Below are 9157 nucleotides of genomic sequence, written 5' to 3' on the forward strand. Positions count from 1 at the left end.
ACTGTGTTCCTGTTTTGAAGGGTAAGGGTGCTTGTGAAATTATAGGTGACGGGCGTAGTAGTAGTGCCTCCTAATTGGTTTAAATATAAGCGGCACTTAGCCAATCACGGAACTTCAATTCTATCTCTTTGTTTTCTTGTTTTGTAGCGTTTATTAGGCTTTCTTTTGAGTTTGTTGTCGTGGATTCTGTTATTTTAATTTATTAGTAGAAAAACTATTGTATATAGTATGATATATATTTGGTGTCAAAATCTTGTATCTATTACTTAGAACGGTATTCTTCTTTAAGAGTCTATACTACCACAAATGGCTTTGGTATAATTACTTTGGAAAAAATATGTAGTAAATTTGAGGATATACACTGATAGGATACTACCGTGTATTGGATAGAATAATAGTAGATATAATAATACGGTGTGAAAACACGATTTCTAAAAATTTTCACGATAGAAAATAAAACATTTTTACCTCGAAATTTGACAAGAAAAGTCCTGTATCAATAGGTACTTTGATAGGTACATAAGACCAATGACTTTTTTAATATTATCTGAACTGAATAGAACATATGTATTACACGATATACATTTTTCAAATTAACATCGTTTGTAAAAAAATTAATTGAGAAATAAAGCCAGTGTCCCTACCGCTCAACCCAAGCAAAATTAAAGGGTATTAGTACGGAAAAATTTGAATTCTATACTAATAGACTCTTAAGAACCGCCTATATGCAACGAATGCACAAAACACTATTGAAGTATGATCTCATATGGCTTTTTTGCACCAAGGGATCTACGTCTTTTTATACTGTCTTTTAGCAAACACTATGACAAGAGTAGGAGATAATTCACTTAGATACCTCTGACAAGGATTTTTCATATAAAAAATACGATATTAGAATCGGCACTGTGAAAACAAGGCCAGCCGCTTCTTGCCGAGCTGCGAGCGATAGAGAGGTTCACGGCAAGCGCCCCCGCCGTTGTGGTTCATCATCATGTAGTCAAAAACAGTCCGTGACACCGTCGTCATTGCAGTCCTGAGAATATAACATTAAGCATAATAAACATAATAAAAGTATAGTCTCTGTTGCATAGCAAGACAAAGACAGAAACAATCACAAATGACACAAGATATTATTCTCTATTAAATGTAATGGTCGGAGAAATCAAGTCCGCAAGACTCTGTTGGCTCGGACACCTCGAAAGGAAGTCAGCTCTTAAACGGCCATTTCACTACCTGGAAGGCAGTTCGCCGCGCAGGCCGGAGACTGCTCACACACTATACTGTATATGGCCTACGTATGGAATCTCGCAGGACGCATTGCAGGCTTGCAGGATGGCTAGCACTCTGCGACTACATTCATAATCCTGCATTAAGCGGCGAACGGCTAGGCGGACTGCAATGCAAGATAATTAATGCCCCTTTTAGGTCGGTTAAAAGAACCGAAAAAACAGTTACATTTCCAATGTGTAGCAATAGAGAATAACTTTACACTCTAGAGTAACGAATAAAATTAGATCTCTGCTGTAAGATCCCTTAAATACTAACAGCTTGATGCCACACGTCGCCGCTAGTTGCACCTTCTTTTTCATTTTTAACCAACTTCAAAAAAAGGAGGAGTTTCTCAATTCGACAGTATGTTTTTTTTTGTACTTATGTTACGCGATAACTTCGGTATTTGTGAACCGATTTTCATGATTCTTTTTTTTGTGGGAAAGAGGGTACCTCCATAGTGGTTCCATTTAATTTAGAGGAAAATCATCCACCTGCAAGGGTTGACGCATGAAGATTCATTTTTATAAATAGCGCCTAAATTTTATTATACGGAACAATTATTTTAATGGTTCATTTTGCTATTCTCCAATTCAAGGCGTTTCTTGAGAAAACTCAAGATACTTTGAGTAATGAGAACCGATTTTTATTATCTCCTGTGGCAATTCCCGTATAGTGGCGTATAGTGGCGAACTAGGTGATATTTCAATAAAACTTGGCAAATAGATGTAATTCCACGTACTTTTGAGGTTGGTTTTTTTAGTACTGTGTACTGAGATTATTTGTTTAAAGAAATGTAACCTGTAACACGCTTGCACTTGCGCGAGAGCGACATACAATACAGCGAAGTATACTGCTATTTTCGCATAGAGTTAGAGGTGGGTGTTTAAATAAAAAGCACTTAAAAAGTTTGCTTATTAAAATAAGCACATAAGCACGCTTCATCAATTTAAGCGTAAGCATTGGTCAGTTCAATACTCAACGATCTGTAAGTCATCTATGTTTCCTAAACAAATTAATTCGTCACTGTGAATAATAATTTTATAAATAAAAATAAAACTCGTGTTTTACAAATAAAGTTACTTATCTGAAAACATTTAGTGATCTACTCTTGCTTTTCGCTATCTACACTACGTTACACCCTTTTTTAACAGAAAAGTCTACGCGTTTAAACATTTTTCTAAATGATTTTGTAAGCTTCAAACTGAAAAACCTTTAAGAAAAGCAAGCTTTTTAAAAAAAGCAGAACGTAAGCAGTTTTTCTCATCTCATCATGGAGTGTACTAATTTCTCGCGCGTCTATGTCGCTCTCGCGCAAGTCGCGCTTTGCATAGATCTAGTATAAGATAAATTTTACTTTGCTTTGCTCGTTTTAATGCATGACAGGGTCGTGCCACCTAGCTGCGAATTTTAAGCGACCTAATAAGTCAATTATATGGCGTTCAGCAGTTTATAAAATTGACAGTACCTTTAAAAGTATAAGTGGTGGGTGTATCGCGTACCTTACCGAATTTAGCCATGTAATTTTGAACTGTCCTGATTGAACAGTAATAATCTTGCGTGCAATCTCCAAAAGCTAAAAACAAAATAAATAAATTGTTTTAACTTTGGAGTAAATAAAATAAACAATGTTTTTAAAAACATATTTTGGTAAATCATTGCACCAACGGTGCTCAAAATAATGGTAGCTTCACTCAGATTGTGGTTCTAACACATGGACCAATAACACAAGAGGAATTAATTTAAAGACGTTGATATCTTCTTTTTGAACCGCAACAAACAGAAATACACACATTCACACATATACATATACACCTTCACACAAGTAGACACACAAATACGCAATTGTTTTTTTGTAGCTTTATATAAAAAATATAATAATTTAAAAATTAATATTTAAATCTATTAATACAAACGGAATTCAGTTATTATTTCGATTTTGTTAGATTGTTCTTTGATAAACAATATTTTAAGTCCCTTCGTTCTGGCATTGAATTAGTTTTTATGTAACGTAAAAAAATGAATTGTAACGTGACAAATTTTTTAATTGGCTATGTAATCAGATTATTCAGAATTTAAAAGCTGTAAAGTTTGCAAATAAATAAATAAACGCTAATCGCGACACAAGACTACGTTAATCATTAATTAATTAATTAAGACTCATTTAATTTTGAAGAATATCATCCACCTCTAAGGGTGGCTGTTCACCCATGAAGGTTCATTTTTATAAATAGCGCCAAAATTTAATTATAAGGAGCAATTATTTTAATGGTTGATTTTGCTATTTTCCAATTCAAGGCTTTTCTCTAGGTTTTTCTCTCTCAATATACTTTGAGTAGTGAGAACCGATTTTTATTATCTCCTGTGTCAAGTTCCGTATAGTGGCAAACTAGGGGATGAATCCGGGTTTGCGCACTTTCCGGTAACCGATTTCAATAAAACTAAGCAAATAGTAAATACTTGTGTAATTCCACGTACTTTTGAGGTCGGTTTTTTTACTCTGTACCGAGATTGTACTATATTTTTTTTCCAAAATGATCGGATTGGAAGGATCGGATGAATGCGGAATCAATCAAATTTGAGGTTGCATCGACTCTTAAATACAAACACCGAACACAAAGAAAAAATTCTTATCTCATCTCAAAATTCAGGACTCGAACAACACACAAGTTGAGTTACCAAGTCGACGAAATTCTTCTATGTGTCTGTTATAGATAATTTCAGCTTTCGACGCCGCGAAACATCTTGAAATTCAATACAAAAATCAATAAAACATTTTTATTCTTTACATATCGATAATATGTCCTATAAACGATCCAGTTACTATTAATTCCCGACAAGTTTGTCTAATTATCAAAGCAGCAGTTGTAAAGTAGAAATAGGTAAGGGTACCGGTGAAATTACAGGCACATGGGACCTGTCCACTTACGTCTCAGGGTGACTGGCGCAGTGGCAATGATACAAAGCTCCGAGTGGCACTGCAATTGTTATGGACAGACGTGTAGTTTACCATCAGGCGCACGACTTGTTCGTCCCGTCTCTTGATATTATAAAAAGAGGCGTACCTTCTTTCCTCTCAGGGTCATCATCAGGCAGTGTGGGCTTGCCAGCATCCACCCAATACACTCTAGAAATGTAGAACGGCCCACAATAGCCTTCTGAGCAGCCGTGGGCCGTATCGCACCCTGCTACGTGGCAGAGACACCTTATACACGAAGCGTTGAGGTTTGCAATGTGTATTCCTAAAATGATAAAGTACTTATGACTGTATTATGGACTGACAAGATCTCCGGTGGGTTCGGTCGTTGACAGTATGTTTAATAATAAAGATGGTTGTAATCATTTTCATTTTAATTGGATTAACAAAAACCAATAAACATAGCAGATGGTGACATATGACATATATGTGATGACATATATGTACAGTCATATACATGAGATACCTGACCCCCTAACACGCCCAAACCGACCTTTTGGTTCTGAGAGCCATCTAACGCATTGAACAATGAAAAAACTAAAGCCATTTCAACTTTATTGTGTACGCAATACAGTGGAGTGTAGCGTGAAGATGATAACCTTATCTTTAAAACCAATACTAAATTTCGTCATTTAACTTCCAAGTAAATTGATCGAGCAGCTTGTTGTATCGACTGCCAGTTACACTACCCGTGGTTCGATTCCAGGAGCACTGTTTTGTTTTAACGTTATATTTTTAACAGCATTGTTTCACTTTTTAAAGTTAACGTTGAGAAATCACAATATTTGTTCACTAGAAATTGCCTAAGGTGGGTGGGTAGATATTATTAATAAAGCGTAGTAGGGTGGGTATGGATGTGGTCTGTGGTATGGATACATTAATCACGAAATCGCTTTACAGTTTTCGTACGATCGTGTCTTCTGTGATTACGCATTGTTCCACGTTTCGTTCCTATTTGTCTATTCAGTTTTAATTACTTTGAAGGTTTTAGCGACTTTCAAAATTTTTTTTCTAGTTTTAATATGCCGCACTTAACGGAGTTATTAAAATTAGAAATTATTGTTCTGCTTGAACAAGACTTAGACATTCCTTACACCTATCTAGACGTTAACACACAAAAAAATACAATAATATACATTCATAGCTAAATAATATTTTATTTTTAATGTGACCTGAATCATGTTTGACTCGAACCATGCTTGCCTCAATTTGCCTCAAGTTCCAAAGTAATCCTTATACCACTTGGCCACGACGGCAACTTACTAAAGCTGGTTAAAATTTGTGTTCTGTATTTAAGTAAGAACCGTAAGAACCATACGTTAAAGATCAAATTGGCTTGAAAACTTTCTTAAAATGTCATTCGCTAATGAGACGACCAGGGAGTCATACCAAAATAAATTTTACGGCTCACAGGTTAGACATTAAGATTGTTTAACAATTTTCTCCACACAGGAAACGAAACATTTTTCCGGATTTAAATCGCGTATATTTGTTTTTTCAAACAAACCGACGTTTCGGGCCCTTTACCGATCCCATGGTCACGGTTGACTGAGGTGGTACAGTCTTCAACCAGTTATGTCAGATATTGATGCACACCACCCTATTTTTTCACTATAGTTACAATAGTTATTAATTAAATACTTTATTAAATTTTTATTGAATTGGTATTCAATTATTTTTTTTTGAAATTACTCCACTAGTTTGTTATAATTATTAATACAAAGATCGAACACTCAGAAAAACCCACTCAGAAAAAATTCCTTCGATCCGGTCGGATTCGAACCGACGTCTTCTTGCATACCGTGCCAGACGCTATACCAACTAAGCCACGGAACGAACCAACGGACCTCACGAATTTTTCTATGTGCTTGCGTCGTGTCTTTGTACTTGGTCTTTCAACGACTTTTTAGTCGTTAAAAATAGGGTGGTTTGCATCAATATCTGACATAACTGGTTGAAGACTGTATCACCTCAGTCAACCGTGACCATGGGACCTGTAAAGGGCCCGAAACGTCGGTTTGTTTGAAAAAACAAATATACGCGATTGAAATCCGGAAAAATAGTTTCATTTCCTATGTGTAACAATCGCGAAAACCTAAGAACTCGAAATTTTCTCCACATTTTTGTGCTCAGAACTATAAGGTCGACAAAGTCGGCTTGGGGGGGTCAGGTATCTTGTGTATATGACTGACATAATATGAGATAATAACAATTAGAAATTTGTAAATTTATTAAACAACACCCTGACTTTGAGGCCACACACTAGATTGCTTCTGCCACGATCTCCGCTACACATACACAGCTTAAGTCCCCACTCGATATCGGTGAGGATATTCAACAAGCTCCCGCCCATTATTAAAAACCAGGAAAAGTATTCACTGTTTGTAAATAAATTAAAATTACGTCTTATTATTAAGTGTTATTACAATTTAAATGAATACTTTGATGACAAATAAAAATAATAATATTATAATACATTTCAATAATAAATAAATCTTAATTAATTAATTAAGTCTTATTTATTATTCAAATATGAGTATATAGGTACTATAAAGTTATGCTATTGTAATCTAACTAAATTCAAACTTTCAAGTGACATAATTCTGCTTATTATATGACGTATTTCTTATTATATGACATATTTTTTATTATAAAATAATAAATAAATTTCTTAATGTTTCTTGACACAGGCTCTGTAACTAATTAAACGATGTATTGTCAAGTGTTTGTTGAATCCGATCGAGACAGCTTTTTTTAGTAGCAGTAGAGCTTCTTGTGAAAGAGTTCGTCCAGGGAAGTACTGCCACCTTACCTATTTCTGCCGCCAAGCAGTAATGTCAGCATTACTGTGTTCCGGTGTTGAAGGGTAAGGGTGCTGGTCAAATTACAGGCACATGGGACTTGTCAACTTATGTCTAAGGGTGACGGGCGCAGTGGCAGTGCCCCTCAGTTCTTTGCAATGTAAAGCTCCGAGTGGCACTGGAACTTTTATCGACAGGCGTGTAACTTACCACCAGGCGCATGACTTATTCGTCGTTATTTAAAAAAAAGACATTTTGACTCTACGTAAGGTGCATATAACCACCCTGATGTTGACTAGAAATAATATAAAATTGATTACCTAAAACTGATGACACGTACATCACACTTAAAACGGGAAACCACGATTTCAACATCATCGTATCGCAAGTTAAATCGTTGTTTTAATTAAAATTATGTTAAAAAAACATAGTAGTCTACTACACGTAAAGACACTGCACAAGTTCAGTCCTTCCACGTACATTTTATTCAATGACTGCGACTCTAATATGACTAATCATGTGCTATAGAACCGTAAATGTACGCATTAGAGCGCGTTCCCATTATGTCGTGACGACAGATAGTCGTGCAGTGTTGTCGAGGTTTGTATATTTAAGTGAAGTTGTTCACACATAGTACAACACGATTTTATTTTATTATTTTCTTTTTTTTGCCCCGCACTAGCGAAACCGTGTATCGCGGGTGCCTTCGGCCTACAAATAACACAGACAACTATAAATTACATTCAAAAGAAACAAATGAAGGCCATGCAATTACTTCTCACGGCTCGGGAATCGAACCCGGGACCTCTGCGTGGCAATCCGGATTTTAATCGTTCGGCCACAGAGGCAAAAAAATTAAAAATTGCCAGTTCTTGGCGGATTATTATTAATATATCATGGACCAATAACACAAGAGGACTGCTAATCATGGTACAAAACAGGTATTTAGTACCGATAGATACGCCAGATGTCGCGATGAGTACTACTAATAGAGGAACTGCAATCTATCAATGTTACCTACTCTAATATAAAGTTACTCAAATCAACTAGATGTCGATTATTGCACAGATTTTTATGAATACTGCTAGTTATTAATTTATTTTATTTAGGATTAGCGCCATCTACTCATATTAGCAAGCGTTAATTATTAAATTAGTTTGTTAGTTAGACTGCTTAGCATGTTAACCGTTCGGTCACGGAGGCAGTTGAATTGATTAAGTTGAGTTGATTAACTGTCGTTCACGACTTTTTTGACGTCACGACGACATACTGTTGAGACGATGGGAAGAGCTAGAACGACAGTCGTGTGACAATAAATAAAACGTCACGATTAAAATATGACGACAGACAATCGCAGCTTCTATTGTCGTCAATTTTCATTTATCGTTGTCTGCACGTGCACCGATAAATTGTTGTCATGAAATGATCCAATGGGAACAGCTAGACACGACAGTCGTTCAACGATAAAATAAACGTCCACAACACAGTCACAACAGATAGTCGTGATATGGGAGTAGGCTAGATGCGACTGTCGGCCAACGATAAACAAAACGTTACGACATAATGGGAACGCGCCTTAACACTCACGGATAATTCGAAGACCGTGCAGTACCGAGATTTTTTTTTTCTAAAAAAATCACTAATGTATGTAGTATTGTTCTCGAAGATCATAAAAACTTTAACTGGTTGTAGATAAGTGACCGTTGAAGTAAGTCGTCTTATTTAAAACTTCGGGTACTTGTAGTGCCCTTCTTATTATAATTAACGTAATAAACATGTTTAGCGGAATTCAGTTATTTGATTTTAAACTCGGGACTTAATTGTGTATAAAAATATAAATATATTGTTTACCTCACGACGTATTGCAACATCCAAGGTCTCGAAGGGACTGAAGAGGCAGGTGTCAACATCTTCTATCCGTGCAAGTTTCTCTAACTGCCCGTAACCAATGAAGATCAATCTTAAGTATAAAAATTCTACTAAAGAAATAAGTCGATAATGTTTTATGGTTTAATAACTCTCCTAGAGTTATAAAATTCCACATATTATCGTCTTTGAGTGAATATTGTGTTATGTGTATCTTATGTGCTTTCTATGTAATTTTTCAGGA

General features: G+C 35.7%; 1 pseudogene; it reads right to left on the reverse strand.

The window, feature by feature from the left end:
* Positions 1 to 375: 375 nt before the first annotated feature.
* On the reverse strand, positions 376 to 7441 carry LOC113231503 (annotated as a pseudogene).
* Between the last annotated feature and the right edge of the window lie 1716 nt (positions 7442 to 9157).

Source organism: Hyposmocoma kahamanoa, unplaced genomic scaffold (genome assembly GCF_003589595.1).
Source record: "Hyposmocoma kahamanoa isolate Upper Pololo Valley unplaced genomic scaffold, ASM358959v1 65, whole genome shotgun sequence".
Taxonomy (NCBI): Eukaryota; Metazoa; Arthropoda; class Insecta; order Lepidoptera; family Cosmopterigidae; genus Hyposmocoma; species Hyposmocoma kahamanoa.